Raw genomic sequence first — 27194 nt, 5'->3', positions numbered from 1 at the left:
GGGATTCTCCAGGCAAGAACACTGGAGTAGGTTGACATTCCTTCTCTAATGCATGAAAGTGAAAAGTGAAAGTGAAGTCGCTCAGTTGTATCCGACTCTTCAAGACCCCATGGACTGCAGCCTACCAGGCTCCTCTGTCCATGGGATTTTCCAGGCAAGAGTACTGGAGTGGGGTGCCATTGCCTTCTCCAACATATACACACTGCTATATATAAAAATAAATAACCAACAAAGACCTGCTATACAGCTTATTGAATTATACTCATTATTTTGTAATAACTTATAAAGGAAAAGACTCTGAAAAATGTGTATGTGTATATATATGTGCATACACATCATATATAGTATGTATGTATACATATTACAATCACTATGCTATATACCTGAAACTAGGAAGACACTGTATATCAACTGTACTTCAATAAATTTTTTAAATATTTTAATAAATGAAAATTTAAAAGTGGACCCCTTTATTTAATCATGTTTTCCTTTATTCAACACATTTATGAATATTCCTAGGTGCTAGGCACTGTATTGCTCTCAGGATACAGTAATGAATTTGATTTATTTCTAACAACAAATCAGGAACTATTTAGAATTGTTATGTCAACACTTTTAAACATTTGTCATTTCAAGTACCTTGAGATGTTTTATAAATCCCCAGAAACACATCTTTAAGCAATTCTCATGATGTAGGTATAGTCGTTAATAAATATAAATTGATTCTGCTTAGCAATGAATATTGCCTTTTAAAGCAAAATGCTGATTATACAGAGTATTTTAAAATTGACTAAGGTGAAGATGTAAAATAAAATATTAAACTGTAAATATTAGCTAGGTTTGCTATGGAATTTTACATGCACCCTAACATATTCACTTGGACTAATTAGTAAGTGGTTCATAAATTATTACAAACTTATAACTTAAAAATATTCAATTATTCAGTTTTTCTTCCATTCATCCATTCAATAAACATATCATGGGTTCCGCATATGAGCCAGGTTCTATTCTAGGCACAGAGACTATAGCAAATAAACACGACAGAAGTCCTTGCTTACATGGAGTTCACATGAAAGCTGGTGAAAAACAGAAAATAAATGTTTCAGTAAAATGCAAATGATGATAAGTGTCATGAAAGAAAGAAAGGAAGAGAATGCAGTCAGGGGTGGTGACTACATGAAAAGTTAAAATTTTAACTGAAGTGGTCATGAAAAGTCTCTGTAACCTAATGCCACTGGAGCAAAGAACTGAAGGAGGTAACAAAAGGACAGAGGCCATGAGGCAAGAATGTGCCTGGGGTGTTTGAGCAAAAGCAAAATAGATCTCATGGTTGGGGGGAATGGCTGGAGTTTTGTGAAATATATTTCTTTTGGAGTTGACAATATATGTATATTTGAAGAAGTGTACCAGAGAATAAATGCATTTTAAATTTGAATTCTTTCTTTCTTTATTAAATATATCTTTTAATTTTTCTTTTTCTCTGAAGTTTATAAAATGTGCCCTATTATTAAAATACATATATTAATGAGTCATAGAAATACTTGTTTCAATTTTAAGATTTAACATTTTGAAAGACCTAAGACCACTTTCTATTTGACAATAGACTTCTGTGTTTCAATATCCTCCTTTGATATACTGACTCCTTCAATTCAGGCAAGACATTGTAGTGATGGCCAGCAAAGTTCATGTGCTCCGAGGACAGGTCAAAAGTCTCCTGGAGTTTATATGTTTACTGTGGTTGCTCATCATATTTCCTGTAAAGACTGATAAAATGCTATCGCTAGCATATTGAAAAGCAGAGACATTACTTTTGCCAACAAAGGTCCGTCTAGTCAAGGCTATGGTTTTTCCTGTGGTCATGTATGGACGTGAGTGTTGGACTGTGAAGAAAGCTGAGCGCTGAAGAATTGATGCTTTTGAACTGTAGTGTTGGAGAAGACTCTTGAGAGTCCCTTGGACTGCAAGGAGATCCAACCAGTCCATTCTGAAGGAGATCAGCCCTGGGATTTCTTTGGAAGGAATGATGCTAAAGCTGAAACTCCAGTACTTTGGCCACCTCATGCGAAGAGTTGACTCATTGGAAAAGACCCTGATGCTGGGAGGGATTGGGGGGCAGGAGGAGAAGGGGACGACAGAGGGTGAGATGGCTGGATGGCATAAATGACTCAAAGGACGTGGGTTTGAGTGAACTCCGGGAGTTGGTGATGGACAGGGAGGCCTGGCGTACTGCAATTCATGGGATCGCAAAGAGTTGGACACAACTGAGCGACTGAACTGAACTGAACTGAATCTTTGTATTTAATCTTCATTTTCTGAGTAAGATATGCTTCTAATTTGCAATAGATACAGAACAAAATGAATTGTTTGAATAAGTTACTGCTAAATAATTAGAGTTTTATAACTACTGCTGCTCACTCTGGGCCCAGGTTTAAAAAGGCAATGTGTCCTAATGTTTAAAGAGCACAGACTTCAGGAACCTGAATACCTGACTACAAACTGTGGTTTGTCCGTTTTTAACTCCATGATACTGATGTTTTACTTAGTCTCCTTTTTGTGTCAGTTTCCTTGAGTGGAAAATGCGTATAATGATACCTTACTGGGTTGGTTTTTATTATGATTTAAGGACAGTGTCTGACACAATGTTTTTAACGTTATCTCATTAAATGAAAGTTGAACTGCATCCTTCCTAAAACCAATCAGAACTCCAAAGAACAGATTCTTTCTTGAAACAGTTTCTCAAACAGTGATAAAATCATCAAGTCAAGTAGGAAATAGCTTAAGAAGATGCTGTCTAATAAATGTCTGAAGAGATAAAGGGCCATGGATTGAAGGCACAAAAAAATACATGAAGGACTAGTTAAGAATTTTGTGATTTATAACATCTTTGGGTTTCTAAGGTTGTATTCAGATTAGGTGTAATGGTTCATTTTTGCATTCTACCATGAGAAAAGTTGACAGACATTCTAATATCTGGCATGTGGTGGTAGAGATTTAGTACCTGAGGTACCTAGTATCTCATCCACCGTGAAGGTACCAAGATTCTGATTCATACGTGAATTCACTTCCTGCTTTGAGACTAGTAAAGCTGTTCTATGAAGTCTCCTTTTCATGTACCTGCCCTCATTTAACCAGATGCATAATAAACCTCACTACCTTCCCTGCTTTTTTACATGAACTAATCATTATTTATACATCTCTATTTTCTAATATTTCTTCCGGGTATTCTGTTAAGATAAAACACAGCTTTATGATGCCCTTTCCTATCAACACTAGACTATCTGTTTCAAGATAGTAATTAACTTCCTGCTTAACCTGTCACACTTAATTTGAAATTGGGCACACAAGGCTATTAAAAACTGTGGTTGTGGTGTTTGCATCTGGCTGAGACACTAGCCACTGGCAGCCTTGATTTATCACGCTTCATTTAAATTCCTGTGCCAATGATTTTAGTTCTTAAATGCTGTGACTGGCATTTATGGATTTCAAAATCAAAGTGAAACTAAGCTACAGTTAAGAACGCAACAGCTCAGATCGATGAAAAACAGCTTTATAACTGAGCACCCTGCACTTAAATCCTAGGGGCTTGACCAAATAGTGCTTAGTGCTCAGAGATGTTGCTGTGGGAAGACAAGTGTCCTATTCTAATGACTGTTTATAAATCACAATCAAACTATGCATCTTTTAACAGTGCCATGTAAATTTGCTCCCAGATGGAAACTATTTTTTGCTAAGCCTGTTTCTTTAAAAGAACAACTCCCTAAAATTAAGCTTCTCCTGACAAATCTCATCTTTGACATTCAAATCTTTTTTATTCAACATTGCTCATGTTTGAAGAAGTAGAATATAACATTGCTACTAAGACCTTTTCCATAATACTGCATGAAAATTGCTTCCTAAATTGAATGAGCTTAATTCTATAACTTTCTTATTAAAGGCTGACTGTGGTGCAAATTTTGATTCACTGAAAGCTTCTTCAGATATGAACATGGAGAATTAGGCTTTTTCTACAACTCTGTCAGAAACAAACTGTGAAAATTTGTTCCTCCTGCACGGCTTCATAATTTCAAAGCTCAACCCTTCTTATATGGTCAGTCCAAATGTTCTTCCTTTTATATTAAAGCTCCTCCACAAAGTACTCCAGCTCAGTTAAGCATCTCTCCTCTGAACTAAAGTATTCACATCTGATTCTTATAACTTGAATGCTTAAATTAAAAATATGCTTTTTATTTTTCGCTCGCCTTTTTCATTCTGCTAAACTTGTCTCCCCAGTACAGTAAATAAGGTATTTGAGGAAGCCACACTAATTTCTCCCTTCCTTATCAATACTACATGATAAGCCACTGTACTGATCATGTATTCAGTTCACTTCAGTTCAGTCACTCAGTCGTGTCCGAATCTTTGTGACCCCATGAATCACAGCACAACAGGCCTCCCTGTCCATCACTAACTCCCCAAGTTCACTCAAACTCATGTCCACTGAGTCGGTGATGCCATCCAGCCATCTCATCCTCTGTCGTCCCCTTCTCCTCCTGCCCTCAGTCCCTTCTAGCATCAGAGTCTTTTCCAATGAGTCAACTCTTCACATGAGGTGGCCAAAGTAGTGGAGATTCAGCTTTAGCATCAGTCCCTCCAAAGAACACCAAGGACTGATCTCCTTCAGAATGGACTGGCTGGATCCTCCTTGCAGTCCAAGGGACTCTTCAGAGTCTTCTCCAACACCACAGTTCAAAAGCATCAATTCTTCGGCACTCAGCTTTCTTCACAGTCCAACTCTCACATCCATACATGACTACTGGAAAAACCATAGCCTTGACTAGACAGACCTTTGTTGACAAGTAATGTCTCTGCTTTTGAATATGCTATCTAGGTTGGTCATAACTTTCCTTCCAAGGAGTAAGCGTCCTTTAATTTCATGGCTGCAGTCACCATCTGCAGTGATTTTGGAGCCCACAAAAATGAAGTCTGACACTGTCTCCACTGTGTCCCCATCTATTTCCCATGAAGTGATGGAACCGCATGCCATGATCTTCGTTTTCTGAATGTTGAGCTTTAAGCCAACTTTTTCACTCTCCACTTTCACTTTCATCAAGAGGCTTTTGAGTTCCTCTTCACTTTCTGCCATAAGGGTGGTGCCATCTGCATATCTGAGGTTATTGATATTTCTCCTGGCAATCTTGATTCCAGCTTGTGCTTCTTCCAGCCCAGCATTTCTCATGATGTACTCTGCATATAAGTTAAATAAGCAGGGTGACAATATACAGCCTTGATGTACTCCTTTTCCTATTTGGAACCAGTCTGTTGTTCCATGTCCAGTTCTAACTGTTGCTTCCTGACCTGCATACAGGTTTCTGAAGAGGCAGATCAGGTGGTCTGGTATTCCCATATCTTGAAGAATTTTCCACAGTTTATTGTGATCCACACAATCAAAGGCTTTGGCATAGTCAATAAAGCAGAAATAGAAGTGGAACTCTCTTCCTTTTTCCATGATCCAGCGGATATTGGCAATTTGATCTCTGGTTCCTCTGCCTTTTCTAAAACCAGCTTGAACATGTGGAAGTTCATGGTACACGTATTGCTGAAGCCTGGTTTGGATAATTTTGAGCATTACTTTACTAGTGCTTAATAAATGTTTGTTCACTTATTTATTAAAAAATGTATTTATAGAGCTTTATACCTAGTAATCTTCAATGCTCCAGGGATAGAGTGATGTGTGTTCAGTCGTTTAGACAATTTTACTAGGTAAATGACAGAGATGCCACTCTGTTACCAGTACCTATTTAAGTTCTTAGAATGATCATTAGGTGATAATGATGCTTATTACTAGTACTGTCTCTACATGTTTTGGTAACATCATGTAATACAAACCTGGTAAAGTAATAACAGAAGAGAGTTCACAGGAGACATTGAAGATGGTGCTACCTAAGCATGGCTTTGGAGCTGAATCCTAGAATGCCCTCCCTTTGTCTCACTTTGAGGAAAAAAAAGGTTTTGAGTCACCTTCCCTTCTTATTGCCCTCTTACTGCAGAAGGACAGCAATGGTAAATGAAGTAATTATACAGGTACAAAAGAACTAATCATTAAAACTGTTCTCCTGTTAACTTTGTATATGTGTGCTCAGTTGTGTTGAACTCTTTGTGACCCCATGGACTGTAGCCTGCCAGGCTCCTCTGTTTATAGGATTTCCTAGCAAGAATACTGGAGGGGTTGCCATTTTCTACTCCAGGAAATCTTTCTGACCCAGAGATCAAACCCACGTCTCTTGCATCTCCTGCAATGGCAGGCAGATTCTTTACCACTGCACCATCTGGGAAGCCCAGGATAGATTGAACTGATCAATAAAATATGTGGAAAACTTTAGCCCTCCTGGAGCTTAAGGGCTTCCCTTGTGGCTTAGCTGGTAAAGAATCTGCCTGCAATGCAGGAGATCTGGGTTTGATCTCTGGGTTGGGAAGATGCCCTAGAGAAAAGAAAGGCTACCCACTCCAGTATTCTGGCCTAGAGAATTCCATGGACTGTATAGTCCATGCAGTTGTAAAGAATCAGACACAATTGAGCGACTTGCAGTTTTCCAGAAGCTTAAAATCTATTATTGAAAGATTAAATTATATTTGGAATTTATTACATCAAGGAAACAAGCGACAGAATAAGGAACACATACAAATCAGTTTGAAGAGTTACTTAGGTACAATCGTGAGAAATGATAAAAGCAAAGGGTAAACCAAAAAACTCAAACAAATAAAAAAAAAGGAAGCTGAAAGTGGCAGAGACCGTAATGTGGGGAAAAAATGGGAAGAAGGGAGAGGAGGGGATGACACTTATATTTCTGTTTAAACCATATAAAATTTAATCTAATTACAGTCACATTTCTAATTATATATGAGAAGGAAATGACAAACCACTGCAGTATTCTTTTCTGGAAAATCCAATAGACAGAGTTGCCTGGTAGGCTACAGTTCATGGGTTGCAAGAGTCAGACACGACTTAGCGACTAAATCACCGCCACCCCATATATTATGTATCTATCTATCTATCTAGATATGTATATTCCAAAAAATAGAATATTTATTTCTTTTTGCTGAGAATAAGGTAATATGGACTTGAATATGGGATGAAATATTACTGAGATACTTCTTTATGTCCAAAAACAATCGCACAAATTGAAGTCACCATGGAAAACTAACAATAATACTGCAAAATATAGGATAAGACCTATAGAAAGAGCTGTATACATGGAAAATTACAATGAGATTTTTTTATGGAGTAGGTTTCCTTTCAGTTGAGGTGTCAAATTTATAAATTATGTTATTTTCATATTTTTATTATGTAAATTCTTTGGAATTATATAGAAATGTTTTAAAATATTAAAAGACCATGAACATAGAATGTTCATATTACTCAATGCAATTACTGAATATTATAATGCTCATCATACTATCCAATGTAATAGACTTATTTTGCAGATAAGAATCTGAGGTTCAGAAAGATTAAATATCTTGCCTGAATTTACACAGCTGGACAGTAGCAGTTTAGGGACTAGAACTCAGAGTTGATCAGATTCTTCCCAGCTAAACTATGACTAAACTATGGACATTTAAAGAGAATTAAAAAAATGACATGATGAGCTATAAATTCATGAGAATGCAGATGGTAAATAGCAGGATAAAATATGTACAGAGGATATGAAATTTAAGGCCCTGGATATCCATAACACCAGACTATAATCCCTCCTGTATATTTCCAGTACATTCTTGTTTATGCTATGCTACATCACTTCAGTCGTGTCCGACTCTGTGTGACCCCATAGACGGCAGCCCACCAGGCTCCCCCATCCCTGGGATTCTCCAGGCAAGAACAATGGAGTGGGTTGCCATTTCCTTCTCCAATGCATGCAAGTGAAAAGTGAAAGTGAAGTCGCTCAGTCCGGTCCGCTCTTAGCGACCCCATGGACTGCAGCCTACCAGGCTCCTCCATCCATGGGATTTTCCAGGCAAGAGTACTGGAGTGGGGTGCCATTGCCTTCTTGTTTAGGTTGACACAACTGAACATTACGCCTTCTGTAGGTTTGTTTCAGAATGATGAGCCTGTGAACAAAATGCTTACTGTTGATATATCCTAAGTGAGCACTTCATGATTAAGGGGCAAAAGGATCAGGGTATTAAATCTTTAAAAGGTTCACTTTATGTATGGTAAAAATTTGTGTGTATTTATATACACCCATACACTTAATTTACCTACTTCTTTAGTAAATATTTGGGCTTCTCTGGTGGCTCAGAGTAAGGTGGGAGACCTAGGTTTGATCCCTGGGTCGGGAAGATTCCCTAGAGAAGGAAATGGCAACCCACTCTAGTATTCCTGCCTGGAGAATCCCGTGGATGGAGGAGCCTGGTGGGCTACAGTCCACAGGGTCCCAAAGAGTTGGCGGACATGACAGAGAGACTTCACTTTCACTTACTTTAGTAAATATTTAATGTATAGATTTTATGTGAAATGTGCAATGTTACACCTTGGGATATATTTATGGAGAAACCAATAGAAAAAATTTACATGCAATGGAAATGAAGAGCATGGTAATTATGGTAAGAGGGTAAATATAAGGAGCTATAATAGGATAATCAGGGCCTGATCATGGAGGAGCTCACAAGTCACTTTAGAGAACTAAACAGTCATAGACCCACCCCACAGAGAGAAACAGTGCCAACATTAGAAGATGTTGCTATTCATTTTCTTATGATTACACGTGTGCACTAGTTGTTTACATACTTGCATGATGATGTATACAGAGTTTCAGGGCCTGCAGTCCTTACAATACTGTCAGCATTATTCTCATTCACTAAACTTAATATTCTGCCTTATGGGCATAGTACATTTGTTGACTATTTATTCTTGGTAATTTAGGATATTTACACATTTCATTATTATACTTAATGCATGATTATACACCCATATACTATTTCTATATGTTTTATCTTTCTTAAGATACTAATATCGGTCAGTTCAGTTGCTCATTCATGTCCAACTCTTTGCAACCCCATGAACTACAGCACACCAGGCCTCCCTGTACATCACCAACTCCTGGAGATCACTCAAACTCATGTCCATTGAGTCAGTGATGCCATCCAACCATCTCATCTTCTGTCATCCCCTTCTCCTCCTGCATTCAATCTTTCCTAGCATCGAGTCTTTCAAATGAGTCAGTTCTTTGCGTCAGATGGCCAAAGTATTGGAGCTTCAGCTTCCATATCAGATATTAATATACCTAGTGTATTAAAAGGACATAGTAATTTTAAGGTACTGGAAGCACATTGCCATATAATTTTGTAGTTTTCCTATAGTGATATGGAGTTCTTACCAAATTATATTCTAAGCTGACATAATTATTACCATTTACCAAAGAAAATCTTAGGAAAAAAAAGTCCAACTTAATTACAAGAAAATTACCTATCATTGTTTTAATTTTCATTTGTCTGAAATTTAGCAAGAATTAAATTATTTCTTTTTTCAGCAGTGCTCCATGGCGTGTGGGATCTTAGTTTCCCAGCCAGGGATCAAACTTGCCCCCCTGCACTAAAAGATCAGGAAGTCTTAACCACTGGACTGCCAGGGAAAACTCAAGATTGAAATTCTTTTTTAATGAATATTAGGTAATAGTATCTCTTCTAAGTAAGGATTGACAGCTCATCCTTTGCCCGTTTTCAGTTCAGTCACTCAGTCGTGTCCGACTCTTTGCGATCCCATTAACTGCAGCACGCCAGGCTTCCCTGTCCATCACCAACTCCTGGAGCCTACTCAAACTCATGTCCATCGTGTCAGTGATGCCATTCAACCATCTCATCCTCTGTCATCCCCTTCTCCTCCCACCTACAATCTTTCCTAGGGTCTTTTCGAATGAGTCGGTTCTTTGCATCAGGTGGCCAAACTATATTTTACCATGGTCTGTTCTTCACATGGACTTCCCTGGTGGCTCAGACAATAAAGTATCTGCCTACAATGTAAGAGACCTGGGTTTGATCCCTGGGTCAGGAATATCCTCTGGAGAACTAGCTACTCACTCCAGTATTCTTTCCTAGAAAATTCCATGGACAGAGGAGACTGGTGGGTTACAGTCCATAGGGTCACAAAGAGCTGAATATGACTGAATGACTAACAAATATTTTATCATTTTAATTCTTCACTTGTATCTTACCTAGCTTGTTACTTTTTATCATTTTATTTATAAAGACTTTGATATATGAAATCTCTATTAAACTCATCTGTTATTTGCTTTGTAATTTATTTTTATATGATTCTCTATTCATCTATACTTAATTTTTTTAAGATGTTATGCTTGTATTTACTTGGTTAATAACTTGGGATTTATTTCAGGGTATTTTCTTAGTTGAAAATTAACTTTAAATATTTTAAATAATAATTTTCCCTCAAAACATTTTATTCAATGATTTATAATTTTCCTATTGATCTTAGATGTGTTCTTTATCCTATATTAAATTTCTCTGTATATTAAGAACTTTTTTTCAAGGCTCTTTTGTTCCTTTAACCAGAAACTGTTTCTATCTTCTCCATGGAAATATAAATTAATTCCTAAAATATGAGCTAGTTATTCATTAGTTGATTTTGATTAAATATACTTCTGTTTTAAGTGATACACCTGAGAATAATTTTGAAGAAAAAGCCATATACAAATGGAACAGCATGACATTTTTCATTTATATAAAACCTTCATTATCTAGCAACCAATATTTTTGATATAAAAGTACAATGCAGTGAACTTATAGATAGTATTATGAAAACTTGATACCACACTTTCTAAGAAAAGTTTTTACAGAGAAAATTAAGCAAAATTTTAGTGATGAAATTAAATCACAAGAAAAGTAATTAGTTCTTGAAAATGAAAATATGAAAATAAAGGGTTTTATGCAAAATCCAGCTCAGAAATATAACCTGTATGCCATGTTTATGTGCTAAGTTTACAGAATGTGAGGTTTTGCTTGGTTTCTTTAAATGTCAAACATATGTAGTCTTCTTAGTTGTCAAATAATTAAGTAAAAATGATTTTTGTGTCTTTTGACCTTAAAATTAGAGTTATAAGTTAATATCCAAAAATACATAAACAGCTCACATAAATCAACATCAAAAAATAAACAACTCAATTAAAAAAATGAGCAGAAGACTTGAATAGACATTTTCCATAACAGGATATGCAGATGACTAATAGGCACATGAAAAGACATTCAATGTCACAAATCATCAGGGAATTGAAAATCAAAACCAGAATAAGATATCATCTCATACCTGTCAATCACTGTCCTCAAAAAGAACACAAATATAAAATGTTGGTGAGGATGTGGAGAAAACGGAACACATATACCCTGCTAGGGGGAATGTAAATAGGTGCAGCCACTGAAGAAAACAGCATGGAGGTTTCTCAAAAAAGTAAAAATAGATCTACCATACGACCCAGCAATTCCAATCACAGGTAAAAAGAAAGAAATTTACACGCATCCCAATGTTCAAAACAGACCTATTTATAGTTGCCAAGATATAGAGGCAACCTAAATAAAATTTTGCCATTTTCAAAAGCATGGATGGACTTGGAGGATTTTATGGTAACAGAAATGTCAGACAAAGATAAACCCAAAGATAAATACCATCAAGTATCTGCCTGCAATGTAAGAGACCTGGGTTCGATCCCTGGGTCAGGAATATCCCTCGGAGAATGTGCTACCCACTCCAGTATTCTTCTCTAGAAAATTCCATGGACAGAGGAGCCTGGTGGGCTACTGTCCATGGGGTCACAAAGAGTTGGACATGACTGATTCTACATGATGATACATGTAGAATCTAAAAAATTACAACTAATGAATATAACAAAAAGAAACAGACTAATAGAGAACAAATTAGTGGTTACCAATGGGGAGGAGACAGGTGGGGAGGTGCAACATAAGGGTAGGGGATTAAAAGGTATGAACTATTATGCATAAAAAAGCTACAAGGATAAGCACAGGGGATATAGCCAGTAAATTTTACCATATTATACCATACCAGTATATTTTACCATAACTATAAATGGAGCATAATAACCTTTAAAATTGTTATCATTATATTATATAACTAACATTAATATATAGCATTGCACATACTATACATAAATAAAAAAATAACACTATAATTTTCCCTACAAAATCAAGTTCCTATTAGGTAACTCTTCCCATACTCTACCTCTGGTGCCTCACAATGGACTTAAAAGTTACATGAAGGCAAGTATATGACTTCATGCCCACCTCTGAAACTGTGAGCTACCACAAAGGAGGAAAAATAAAACTATGGAAGTAGAAAATAAATTTTAAATTAATAACAGAAATGAAAAATTGGGACATTTGTAGAGAAGAGCTTAGAGAACGATAGTTCTAGATCATAGTACAAAAATGATGAGTTTGTCTTAAAAGATCATTAAAACTTTAATTCTTAATATGTAAAGAAAATAGACATATCAAGGACGTATCATTAAAAAAAGGTCTATCATAATTTAATGCATTTAGGTTACTTCTTGCATTTCACCTAGCATTATGAATTCCTTTTTTATTCAGAAAATTAGAGTAAAAATTACATTATATAAAATTTTTAAAAATCTCCAATATATAAATAAAGTAATCTAACTAGAATGTTTACTGATGGTTTCCTATCTTAAATAAAGTGTTATGATGCAGAGAAAGAGACCGTCTAGCTCTTGAAGAGCAACTTATTTTTTTGTATTTTCTTCTTTAATAGGCTAATAGGCAGAGGGAAGATTTTAGGCAAAATTCATGAAAGACAGGCTTCCCAGGTGATGCCAATGGTAACGATCTAGCATGGCAATGTCGGAGACGTAAGAGATGAGGGTTCAGATCCCTGGATCGGGAAGATCTCCTGGAAGAGGGCATGGCAACTTATTCTAGTATTCTTGCCTGCAGAATTCCATGGACAGGGGAGCTTGGAGGGCTACAGTCCAGGGGGTCACAAAAGAGTAGGACATGACTGAAGCAACTTAGCACGCATACACAAAGAAGACCATCCTAAAAGAGTCAGTGAAAATATACAAGAAAATTGGAATTATTGCTTAGATATATTTGAAATGGGATAAAAATGGCATTTATTTGTAACATAAAATATATTTATACAAATAGTATAACATTTATAAATTCATCTTGACTGAAGACATGTAGCTGAATTATACATTCTCTTGAGATTCTTTAAGGCATATGAAAATTGTCACCTTATAAGTATATAATATGGGCTGGCAGCAGTTAGGGTAATAAAATTCAGATGGTGGAAAATATTTTAGGACATAATTTTACATGTCAGTTATCTTTAAATTTAAAAATATAATTAAGTAGTACTTCAAATAGAGTTTAATTGTTCTGCTCTTAATACAACTATCTCACATCTTGAAAAACAGCTAAATAAAAACCAACTCAAAACTGTTCAGCACATTTCTTATAACAACAGAAAGAGGAACCTAGTCCCAATTTCTAGGAATCTAAATGGTCAAATCATATCTACAACTGACCACCATGGTTATCTTGAAGAAAAGTAATCAAAAAACTTTAAAATATAAAATTATAAGATAGGACATAAATATCAAGCCTATCAAAATATAATTCAAACTCATAGAAAGTAGTCGATTATTCACTATTTATATAAAGAAGCCTTGAAACAGGAAGTCAAGAGAGGACATCAATTCACACAGAATTTTTGTAAAGTAAAGGGTAATCATATCTTAGAGATATAGCGAATCAGCAGAAGAGTAAAATAAGCTGTTTAAAGACAAAACAAAACAGAATGACCAGGATATGTCTATCCACATATTATAGATACATTTATTATCCTTGGAATATTATTTATTTGCTTTAATGAGATATTACTTAAGATATGAGCTAGATAAGAATTTGAAAAAAATGAATACAAGTAATTCAGTGAGCCAAGCTATAATTATTTTGAAGGAAAAAAGCACGTTTTTGTCTTAGGGTACACTTTAGAAGTGACTTAGTACAATATAGAGCTACAGAATTTATATTTAGGTCTATTAGAATTGCAAAATAATTAGAACAGCTTTAGGCAAATTATGGAGCCATCTTTCAATTTTTTTTTGTTTTTTATCTTTTATAACTAAAAGCTTTGCTTACTGTATGACAGAATAAATATATGGTCAAACATCTAGTCTCTCTTTCATAGAAATAGAAAAATGAAATGTCAATATTTACCACCTATCACATCACTATTTTATCATTTATTACTTTATACATATTTTAAGGACTTGCATGCTAAGTAATATTTTAGGCACTCAGTATTCAAAAATGTATACTGAATCAGATATATGCTTAATTTTATCTTTTTTTTTTAGTTAAGCTCTAAAGAATTTTAAGGAATGAAAGACTGCTCTGTAGTAGACACCGCATTTCAAACATTCTAACACGCGCTTGCTTTTCACTACATGGCACACATCACAGTACTTGGCACATCGCAGTTACTGAACATAGTTGTTTTCTGACTAACATATAGAGGTAAATGGGAAAAACAATGACATCACTATTTTGTAGAATGCGTTCAGGATAGATTTCAAGAGTCTGCTTGACTTTTTCAGCTGCATGGTTCTATAATCCTGCTTAGAGTATAATGCTTGGCTACTGCCATCTTGAAATTCTTAATAATTTTATCTTTAATTCATATTTTGTAAGCAAAGTCTGATGGGGCAACTGGGAGCTTGACACTCTGGCTTTCTCATTCATCCCATGTAGGCAGCCAACAGTTTCTGGCAAGGAGATTTAAAGACCTTTAGAGTTCTCCCTTGCACTCTGGGTTGGGAAGCCCTGGGAATCTGGAGGTGTCATCAATCTCCCTACAACTATCCCTGTGCAGAGGGAAGGTCTCTGGACTGGATCAGTGCCTGGGGACACCCTTCCTAATTCTTTCCAAGGTTTTGAGTCTGTCTTATATTTGTCTGTCCTGGTCTGCTTGAGATACCGTTGGGGACTGGAGATACCAAGTGGTGCAGGACTTTAGGAAAAAAACTGTGCTGTACTCTGACTTCACATGAGTTAGATGCTCTTATCTTTACATTTAAAAGTAGCATTGAGCAATATAAAGATGAATGGTAAAGTTTACGCTAGTAATTTGAAATTTACTTTTTCTTTACTTGGACATTAAATGGCAAATAAAAAAGTACCATGACAAGTTGAGAGAGAGAGAGAAATTGCAGAAGGAAAAAGCTTTATATTTTAGTACCTTTAATGGCCCTTTTTTTTTTCCTGCTTTTTGAACAAAGGGTCCTGCAGTTTCATTTTTCACTGGGCATCACAAATTATGTAGCTGGAACTGACTGTTTTAGAATCCAAACCAAATAGAAAAGTGCTGAGGAATACATGGAAGAAAAAAAAACTACTTAAACACATTATATGGAATTTCAGTGTGATTAAAAGGTCAGCAATTAGTTTTCAATCTTTACAAACTATTTATTAAATATTAGACACTTCACATTTTAACTAATTTATCAGAATAATCTATCAAACTTGAAAGTCTTTTAGTTTCACTTTTACACATTATTTAAAAAAAAATATTTATTAATATTTACTTTGAAATAAAAAGGACTTTTAGAAAATATCCCTTCCCCCAAATGAAAACCTATTTTTTAAGAGTAACTACATTTGAATCAATAATCCAGTTATCCAAATCAGTCAATCTGTTATGCAGGCAGTTAAGTTAATGGAGTTAAATTGGCATCCCTTTTTAAAACAAAGAATTGCATTGAAAATGAGCAAACAATGTGTGGGATATTTGCTCTACCATAAAGTAGAGCCTTACATCACATGACAGTCATAGATTATGCAAAATGTGGTCAGATTGCACTTATTTTCACTGCTGATCAGGTTTATTTTTTATAGGATTTAAAATATTTTACTTAAAAAGTTCTATTACTATTTTTCAATTTATACGGAGAAATGCCATTAAATTGTTAATTTGGTATTAGCGGTATCAACATAGCAATAAGATCTTATTATTTTATGCTAAAGAAAACATCTAGTCACCTTTCTGAAAAACTGCACAAATAAGAATTTCTTAGAGAAACTTGATGACTCTAAAAGTCAACTGCATAAAATCAAGTTTAGGATTAAGCATATTTCTCTAGCAATGTACAATCACCAAAAACCCCCATTATTGCTATTAAAGGATGGTTTAGTGTCGATAAAAACTTTTTGTTAAAAATTCTAAGAACAGCAGCAGAAGACTTAGTAAGCAAGAAATTCAATATGCACTAATGAATACATGTCTAATAATACTTTCTAGTAGCTTTTGAGGCAAATTCCTGGTTAAATTTAAGGCTTTGCCCTTTTGTTTCACACTGCCTGGAATATTATTTTATATTCAGGCTTTCTCCTTAAACTCATGATCTGCTGGAGTATTACAATATCAAGAGAGGTGTTTTTGGTTTCCCTATGTAAAATGTCCCTCTCCCATCACCTCCAGATCTCTTAGTCTGTTTAGTTTTTCTTCATGGGACATATCACGACTTGACACAAAAATATGTTCTGAACAAAGGGACACTGTTAGCAGTTTGCATTGTTCCTTTATTGCTATATCTTTAGCATACTGAATTGTTTCTGGCAGATAGTAAGTATTCAAGAAATATTTTTGAGTGAATGAAATAATTAACTGAAACGATCTCCAATTTCTGTTAACGCAGTTAACTGAGATTTATTAGGTTATAAGAATTGTAGATCAAGGATGAAAGTGTGTGTTAGTCGCTCAGTCGTGTCTAACTCTTTGCGACCCTATGAACTGTAGCCCACAGGGTTCTGTGTTCATGGAATTTTCCAGGCAAGAATGCTGGAGTGGGTTGCCATTCCCTTCTCCAGGGGATCTACCCTGACCCAGAGATCAAACCCAAGTCTCCTGCATTGCAGGCAGACATTTTACCATCTGACCTACTAGGGAAGCTCAGAGATTGAGCATGCTGCTGACACTGCTGCTAAGTCGCTTCAGTCGTGTTCGACTCTGTGCGACCCCATAGACGGCAGCCCACCAGGCCCCGCCATCCCTGGGATTCTCCAGGCAAGAACACTGGAATGGGTTGCCATTTCCTCCTCCAATGCATGAAAGTGAAAAGTGAAAGTGAAGTCGCTCATTCGGGTCTGACTCTTAGCAACCCCATGGACTGCAGCCTACCAGGCTCCTCTGTCCATGGGATTTTCCAGGCAAGAGTACTGGAGTGGGGTGCCATTGCCTTCTCCTGAGATTGAACATAGACTTAGGCAAATAACACATCATACTCGTTCTCAAGATGCTTATATATTGGTCAAACTATGATATATAAAATATGATTATGATCCAGTGAGAGAGATGCATATGTGCTACTATTCACAAATGACTGGAAGCAGTTCGTTTTCTAAACTTGCTGACTGAAAGCTGAGCCACTTAACAACTTCAAGAAACTCATTGCTAAGGTCTAAGAGCCTTTTCTATACCATTCATTTTCTCAAAAGATGAATGCCAAAAAGACACTAGACTTGAGAGCAATTGGATGTTTCCCAGGACTAAACACAAAGTTTACAATTACTTGGATTCCTCAATTTCAATATTTGGCTGGACCATAAAGTTACTTAGTTATGTTTAGCTAGGCTGACATTTCAATTACCTTCCGTGCATAAAATACTTAGAATACTTCTCAGAAGAAGAATACTTTTCTTAAGAAATAGGAAAATTTTATCCGTCAATATAAAGTGTCTGTGGCTTTTGAATATGTGATTTTTTTCAGTTTAAGAAATATGAAAAATATAATATGATAGTATTACTCAGCTTAAATTATAGTTATTGATTTTATTATTTTTTAACTTATGCCACTATCTTATATTCAGTGTATCTTTCAGTTCAGTTCAGTCCCTCAGTCGTGTCCAACTCTTTGCGACCCCATGAATTGCAGCACACCAGGCCTCCCTGTCCATCACCAACTCCTGGAGTTCACTCAGACTCACGTCCATCGAGTCAGTGATGCCATCCAGCCATCTCATCCTCTGTCGTCCCCTTCTCCTCCTGCCTGCAATCCCTCCCAGCATCGGAGGCTTTTCCAATGAATCAACTCTTCGCATGAGGTGGCCAAAGTAGTGGAGTTTCAGCTTTAGCATCATTCCTTCCAAAGAAATCCCAGGACTGATCTCCTTCAGAAAGGACTGGTTGGATCTCCTTGCAGTCCAAGGGACTCTCAAGAGTCTTCTCCAACACCTCAGTTCCAAAGCATCAATTCTTCGGCACTCAGCTTTCTTCACAGTCCAACTCTCACATCCATACATGACTACTGGAAAAACCATAGCCTTGACTAGACAGACCTTTGTTGACAAAGTAATGTCTCTGCTTTTGAATATGCTATCTAGGTTGGTCATAACTTTCCTTCCAAGGAGTAAGCGTCTTTTAATTTCATGGCTGCAGTCACCATCTGCAGTGATTTTGGAGCCCCAAAAAATAAAGTCTGACACTGTTTCCACTGTTTCTCCATCTATTTCCCATGAAGCGGTGGGACCGGATGCCATGATCTTCGTTTTCTATGTTGATCTTTAAGCCAACTTTTTCACTCTCCGCTTTCACATTCATCAAGAGGCTTTTGAGTTCCTCTTCACTTTCTGCCATAAGGGTGGTGTCATCTGCATATCTGAGGTGATATTTCTCCCGGCAATCTTGATTCCAGCTTGTGCTTCTCCCAGTCCAGCGTTTCTCATGATGTACTCTGCATATAAGTTAAATAAGCAGGGTGACAATATACAGCCTTGATGTACTCCTTTTCCTATTTGGAACCAGTCTGTTGTTCCATGTCCAGTCCTAACTGTTGCTTCCTGACCTGCATACAAATTTCTCAAGAGGCAGGTCAGGTGGTCTGGTATTCCCATCTTTTTCAGAATTTTCCACAGTTTATTGTGATCCATACAGTCAAAGGGTTTGGCATAGTCAATAAAGCAGAAATAGATGTTTTTCTGGAACTCTCTTGCTTTTTCCATGATCCAGCAGATGTTGGCAATTTGATCTCTGGTTCCTCTGCCTTTTGTAAAACCAGCTTGAACATCAGGAAGTTCACGGTTCACATATTGCTGAAGCCTGGCTTGGAGAATTTTGAGCATTACTTTACTAGCGTGTGAGATGGGTGCAATTGTGTGGTAGTTTGAGCATTCTTTGGCATTGCCTTTCTTTGGGATTGGAATGAAAATTGACCTTTTCCAGTCCTGTGACCACTGCTGAGTTTTCCAAATTTGCTGGCATATTGAGTGCAGCACTTTCACAGCATCATCTTTCAGGACTTGAAATAGCTCAACTGGAATTCCATCACCTCCACTAGCTTTGTTCATAGTGATGCTTTCTAAGGCCCACTTGACTTCACATTCCAGGATGTCTGGCTCTAGGTCAGTGATCACAGCATATAAAACTTTTATATTGATTTCTTTTGTTTTGAATAAACTTGCATAGAGTTTTGGAGAAGGAAATAACAACCTAGTGCAGTATTCTTGCCTAGATAATCCCGTGTACAGAGCAGCCTGGTGGGCTGCTGTCTGTAGGGTCACACAGAGCCAGACACAAATGAAGTGACTTAGCGTGCATGCATGCATTGGAGAAGGAAATGGCAACCCACTCCAGTATTCTTGCCTGGAGAATCGCAGCAACAGAGGAGCTTGGTGGGCTGCTGTCTATGGGGTTGCACAGAGTCGGACAAGACTCAAGCGACTTAGCAGTAGCAGCAGCACAGAGTTTAGAAAAAAATATTCACTGTCAAGAATTTTGAAAACATAGTGAGGATTAGGAGGAATATTCAGACATAAATAAATTAAAATACAGATATAAAGATGAATGATGTTTTCAATGTCCCTAATTACCTACTCTAGCAATGTGCAAAAGGTTGCTATTTGGAATAGATTATATTTTCAGAATGCAGTGAACTGTAAATCAAACAGACATCTCAAGTTTATAAAAAATGGAGACTTATGCTGATTAAATTTATTTTCAAAGTCAGTTCAATTAATTATTCCTGCCTGAGCACATATATGAATCTTCAAACAAAATTAAGCCTAAAGCAAGACCTATATAGAATAGTCGCCCAATGGCAGAGATAGGAGGGTTGAATATACATTTTAAGAAGTCAGATGATTGGAAAAATTGCTTCTGACAATAAATGCTTTAAAGACCCTTTAGCAAATATCAGCAGAATTGGTTTGTAATTTAGCACATCTTTCACTTTAATTGGAGGCTAATTACTTTACAATATTGTATTGGTTTTGTCATACATGTCTTTTACCTTGAACATGATCCCTTAAGGTTTTTGCACATGTCAGGATACCTACAAACACAATTTGTTTCAGGCTGACTATACATGATTAACATTTTCCTTTACTGTCTATGACCTGAATAATTCCTTTTACTAAATCACACATCTTTGTTTTTCTATCATGCACTGAAGATTAAAGTCAAATGTTTTCTAGGTGTTGCTTTCTTGTTTTGCTCTCTAAATGAACCGCCTTTAAGGACCATTTAAATAGACTATGAAAATAGAAGGTTGCAAATATAGCTTTTAGGGATTGTAGAAGTCAGTTAATTAAGGTTTATTGCTAAGATTTCTAATTATGAGAGTCATAGCTTTAAATCTATAATCTTATTTATCCAACTAGAATCAGTATAATCAAGGAACGTTTCTCCTAACTACAGCTAAAGTAGTTCTAAGTGATTTGGGAAAAAAATTTTTTTTAAATTTCTTTAATTGTAAACAGTAAACAATTAAGCAAAGGTTGTTTAATGTGGTTTACTTAATATTTCTTAAGTATGAGAATGTGTGTGTGTGTGTGTGTGTGTGTGTGTGTATTTAACTACGGGCTTCCCTGATGGCTCAGCAGGTGAAGAATCTGCCTGCAATGCAGGAGACACAGAAGATGCAGGTTTGATCCCTGGGTTGGGAAGATCCTCTGGAGGAGGAAATGGCAACCCATTCCAGTATTCTTGCCTGGAGAATTCCATGGACAGAGGAGCCTGGCAGGTTACTGTCCATGGGGTCACAAAGAGTTGGACAATGATTGAGAGACTAAGAACAATTAACTACATGAAAGAAAAGGCCATTTGATGCAAATTTCCTCTTTATCCTCATGTTCTACACTGCACACATAGAGTAGTAAAAACATAATTAATGCAACTGTCTATATTTTTCAGCCTGTTTCAATTTATTTCCTAATTGTACTAAGTCAGCTCAAGTACAGCATTATTATTCTGTTGATTTTCTTTTACCCAACCTGTGGCCCTGATGATGCATTAGTCACTTCTGCTAAATGGCTGTTCTCCTAAGTTGTCTTGGCTATTTTGTAGACTCCAACCTATTTCTCCAAATCTTAAGTTAACCGTTCATTCCATCCACAGGTCCTACTGTACTTCTGCAATATACCAACGTCTTCAACCTTCTTGGGTATATTAGCCCTCAGGGCTTAATTCCTCAACTGCTCGATCTTCACTTGGTTCCTTCTACTCAGTATTCTTTCCCTTCTCCTGGCTTCATCTGGCTTATGCACATCCCATTCATCTTTCAGAACATAATTTAACACTGTTTCCTCAGAAAGACCAGACCTTATCCTCCAGACCTGAATAATACATGCTTTCAGAGAACCTGATGTTCTCCTTGGTGGGGTTTATCACAGTACTAATTATGCATTTGTCAAATTATTTATTATCTACCTCTCACGGAATTCATAAGAGCTTTCTCACCACTGTACATATACTGAATAAGTTAAAGGCTTTGAATAGCTCTATCATTTTTCTATGGTGTGAAAACAATAATATGTAACTTATGAGTAATGAGACAAAGAATTTACTGTGGTCTCCTCAGTCCAATAAAATTGTAATGTGCCATCCTGTAACTTTGTACAGCACCTCTTGAGTCGCTTCAAAGAAAATTTCCAAAGATACCCAAGTAGAATGATGGGAAGTCCCTCCCTCTATTAGGATTAGTAACATTGTTGTCTTATCAAGGCTGGCACACAATGATGACAGCTCAAGTTTGGTTGTGGGACATCTCAGTTTCTATAAGCTCCTTTTTCATTCCAGCACTAGGATCTGACCCTTTCTGATATGAAAAGATTTAACTGATACAGCACAGACTGAATTATTTCATAATGTTACCCCTGACTAGAGTATTTGCATTTTTAAAGATGTGGTTTTCTAACATCAGAATTTCAGACACAAGAAAAGAAGACCTTCTTTTTGTCTCTTAAAATTATGACATTGATATAGTGGTTCATACAAATAAAACTGGCAATAATATTTTATAAAATATATATGTGGAACTTGATGTACTTTTCAAACAAAATTTAAATATATTTTGATTTTTCATTAAAACTTATATCTAAAACAAAGTAGAAGTAAATGAATAATAAATGTTTCTGAATAGTCTTCTCAAAGATAATCCTCTTCCAGAAAGTTTAGTTTCAATATATGGATACTACATCTTGTTCCATGACTAATATAATTTCTGTCCTTATAGCAATACAGTTTTAATGAATTCTTTCATTTTCAAAGTGAGAAATAGTTTTTACCCTGCCTTCTGCTACATTAGAAAAATAGTCAATATGAACTCTCTTCTAATACTAGAACAAAAGACTATTATATGTATGTATAATGTATGAAATTATATAAAGATATTTACAAACATATTTGATTTAAAGTGATATATTGTTCCGAGAGGAGATACCCCATGTCCGAGGCCAGGGGCAGAAGCCTGGAGGACCCATGCCCGAGGGGCGGCAGCCAAGAGGAGTTACCCCACATCCAAGGTCAGAGGCAGCAGCTGAGAGTGCCAGGCTGCGATAGCACAGGAACGGCTGACAGGAGCTACCCCATGCCTGAGGCCAAGGGCAGCGGCCAGGAGGAGCAACACCACCTCCAAGGAGCTGTGGTTGCGCGGGCACAGGAGGGCCTAGAGGAGCTATTCCATGTTCAAGGTCAGGAGTGGGGGGTGGTGAGGAGATAACCCTCGTCCAAGGTAAAGAGCAGAAGCTGTGCTTTGCTGGAGCAGCCGTGAAGAGATTCCCCATGTCCAAAGTAAGAGAAAGCCAAGTAAGGTGGTAGGTATTGCAAGAGGGCATCAGAGGGCAGACACACTGAAACCATACTCACAGAAAACTAGTCAGTCTAACCACACTAGGACCACAGTCTTGTCTAACTCAGTGAAACTAAGCCATGCCCTGTGGGGCCACCCAAGACAGGCAGGTCGTGGTGGAGAGATCTGACAGAAATGTGGTCCACTGGAGAAGGGAATGGCAAACCACTTCAGTATTCTTGCCTTGAGAACCCCATGAACAGTATGAAAAGGCAAAATGATAGGATACTGAAAGAGAAACTCCCCAGGTCAGTAGGTGCCCAATATGCTACTGGAGATCAGTGGAGAAATAACTCCAGAAAGAATGAAGGGCTGGAGCCAAAGCAAAAAAACAATACCCAGCTGTGGATGTGACTGGTGATAGAAGCAAGGTCTGATGTTGTAAAGAGCAATATTGCATAGGAACCTGGAATGTCAGGTACATGAATCAAGGCAAATTGGAAGTGGTAAAAAAAGGAGATGGCAAGAGTGAACGTCTACATTCGAGGAATCAGCGGACTAAAATGGACTGGAATGTGTGAGTTTAACTCAGATAAGCATTATATCTACTACTGTGGGCAGGAATCCCTTAGAAGAAATGGAGTAGCCATGATGGTCAACAAAAGAGTCTGAAATGCAGTACTTGGATGCAATCTCAGAAACGACAGAATGATCTCTGTTCATTTCCAAGGCAAACCATGCAATATCACAGTAATCCAAGTCTATGCCCCAACCAGTAACGCTGAAGAAGCTGAATGGTTCTATGAAGACCTACAAGACCTTTTAGAACTAACATCCAAAAAAGATGTCCTTTTCATTATAGGGGACTGGAATGGAAAAGTAGGAAGTCAAGAAACACCTGGGGTAACAGGCAAATTTGGCCTTGGAATATGGAATGAAGCAGAGCAAAGGCTAATAGAGTTTTGCCAAGAGAACGCACTGGTCATAGCAAACACCCTCTTCCAACAACACAAGAGAAGACACTATACATGGACATCACCAGATGGTCAACACTGAAATCAGATTGATTATGTTCTTTGCAGCCAAAGATGGAGAAGCTCTATACAGTAAGCATAAACAAGACCAGGAGCTGACTGTTGCTCAGATCATGAGCTCCTTATTGCCAAATTCAGACTTAAATTGAAGAAAGCAGGGAAAACCACTAGGCCATTCAGGTGTGACCTAAATCAAATCCCTTATGATTATACAGGGGAAGTGAGAAATAGATTTAAGGGACTAGATCTGACAGAGTGCCTGAAGAACTATGGATGGAGGTTCATGACATTGTACAGGAGACAGGGATCAAGACCATCCCCATGGAAAAGAAATGCAAAAAAGCAAAATGGCTGTCTGAGGAGGCCTTACAAATAGCTGTGAAAAGAAGAGAAGCAAAAAGCAAAGGAGAAAAGGAAAGATATAAGCATCTGAATGCAAAGTTCCAAAGAATAGCAAGAAGAGAAAAGAAAGCCTTCCTCAGTGATCAATGCAAAGAAATAGATAAAAATAACAGAATGGGAAAGACTAGAGATCTCTTCAAGAAAATTAGACATACCAAGGGAATATTTCAAATATTCAAAATATGCAAAATTGGGCTTGATAAAGGACAGAAAAGGTATGGACCTAACAGAAGCAGAAGATATTAAGAAGAGGTGGCAAGAACACACAGAAGAATTATACAAAAAAGATCTTCACGACCAAGATAATCATGATGGTGTGATCACTCACCTAGTGCCAGACATCCTGGAATGTGAAGTCAAGTGGGCCTGAGGAAGCATCACTAAGAACAAAGCTAGTGGAGGTGATGGAATTCCAGTTGAGCTATTTCAAATCCTGAAAGATGATGCTGTGAAAGTGCTGCACTCAATATGTCAGCAAATTTGGAAAACTCAGCAGTGGCCACAGGACTGGAAAAGGTCAGTTTTCATTCCAATCCCAAAGAAAGGCAATGAAGAAGAATGCTCAAACTACGACACAGTTGCACTCATCTCACACGCTAGTAAAGTAATGCTCAAAATTCTCCAAGCCAGGCTTCAGCAATACATGAACTGTGAGCTCCCAGATGTTCAAGCTGGTTTTAGAAAAGGCAGAGGAACCAGAGATCAAATTGCCAACATCTGCTGGATCATGGAAAAAGCAAGAGAGTTCCAGAAAAACATCTATTTCTGCTTTATTGACTATGCCAAAGCCTTTGACTGTGTGGATCACAATAAACTGTGGAAAATTCTTCAAGAGATGGGAATACCAGACCACCTGACCTGCCTCTTGAGAAACCTACATGCAGGTCAGGAAGCAACAGTTAGAACTAGACATGGAACAACAGACTGGTTCCAAATAGGAAAAGCAGTACGTCAAGGCTGTATATTGTCACCCTGTTTATTTAACTTATATGCAGAGTATATCATGAGAAACGGTGGGCTGGAAGAACCAAAAGCTGAAATCAAGATTGCTGGAAAATATCAATCACCTCAGATATGCAGAAGACACCACCCTTATGGCAGAAAGTGAAGAGGAACTAAAAAGTCTCCTGATGAATGTGAAAGTGGAGAGTGAAAAAGTTGGCTTAAAGCTCAACATAGAAAATGAAGATCATGGCATCCGGTCCCATCACTTCATGGGAAATAGATGGGGAAACAGTGTGTTTCCCTAAACAGTGGAAACAGTGTCAGACTTTATTTTTCTGGGCTCCAAAATCACTGCAGATGGTGACTGCAGCCATGAAATTAAAAGACGCTTACTCCTTGGAAGAAAATTTATGACCAACCTAGGTAGCATATTGAAAAGCAGAGACATTACTTTGCCAACAAAGGTCCCTCTAGTCAAGGCTATGTTTTTTCCAGTAGTCATGTATGGATGTGAGAGTTGGACTGTGAAGAAAGCTGAGCACCGAAGAATTGATGCTTTTGAACTGTGGTGTTGGAGAAGACTCTTGAGAGTCCTTTGGACTGCGAGGAGATCCAACCAGTCCATTCTCAAGGAAATCAGCCCTGGGATTTCTTTGGAAGGAATGATGCTAAAGCTGAAACTCCAGTACTTTGGCCACCTCATGGAAAGAGCTGACTCATTGGAAAGGACTCTGATGCTGGGAGTGGTTGGGGGCAGGAGGAGAAGGGAACAACAGAGGATGAGATGGCTAGATGGCTTCCTGACTCATGGACATGAGTCTGAGTGAACTCCTGGAGTTGGTGATGGACAGGGAGGCCTGGCGTGCTGAGATTCATGGGGTCGCAAAGAGTCGGACACAACTGAGCGACTGAAGTGAACTGATTGTTTTTATTCTCAAACTTAATTATTTATACCTTATAGGTAGAACAGTTGTATTGGGTTATTTTTAATCAGGTAGCAGAAAAAAGGCTTAGAATTAATGTGCCAGTGTAGAGCAAAACAGAAGACCTAAATCTGTTTTATCTTGAAGACACATCTGAAACCATTCTGTTGATACTACAGGAATAATAATAATAAAAAAAGAAAACAGTAATTCCATTTTGAACAACCAAAAAGCAAATTCTATGATGTAGAACAATTTGTTACATGAAGGGGAATATTACATAGTAAATACGAAAATGGTGATTTTACAGTACTATTTGTTTGCTTTATTTATTAGATGTATTTCTGAAGAGCATCAGCAAAGTGAACTTATATTAGTTTGAATAAAATAGTCAAATCCATTTCAAATATATTTTTAGAATGCTGAAGTTTTCTTCCTGTATTTTTTACAGGTTTATCAGTGTTCTTCTTTCAACTTCTTATTTTGCAACAATGATAGAGCCGTAGAAATTTACCAGAAAAAAAAAAGTGTACTGCGACTTCCCACATAGATTTTACCCAGCCTCCCCCAATGGTAACTACTTGCATAACTATAGTGCAATATCAAAACCAGAAACTGACATTTGGAAAATCCACAGGGCTCATGTGTGTGTGTGTGTGTCTGTGTGTGTGTGTGTGCACGCATGTGTATGCACTGAGTGCAACTTTTTGCAACTTATCATATATCTAACTTCATGTAACTACCACCATTATCACTACAAGGCTCACTCCTGATATTCCTTCACAGCCACATGAGCCCTGTAGATTTTC

The 27194-nt window shown here is 37.2% G+C and overlaps 1 protein-coding gene across 2 annotated transcripts in view; it reads right to left on the bottom strand.

Moving 5' to 3' along the window:
• EPHA6 (EPH receptor A6) overlaps positions 1–27194 on the bottom strand; it is a 1036017-nt gene that overhangs the window by 538362 nt on the left and 470461 nt on the right. The gene's annotated exons all lie outside the window — the stretch shown is intronic.

Source organism: Bos mutus, chromosome 1 (assembly GCF_027580195.1).
Source record: "Bos mutus isolate GX-2022 chromosome 1, NWIPB_WYAK_1.1, whole genome shotgun sequence".
Classification (NCBI taxonomy): Eukaryota; Metazoa; Chordata; class Mammalia; order Artiodactyla; family Bovidae; genus Bos; species Bos mutus.
The sequence above is the reverse complement of the archived record's forward strand: the minus strand, read 5'-3'. Positions and strand labels throughout refer to the sequence as shown.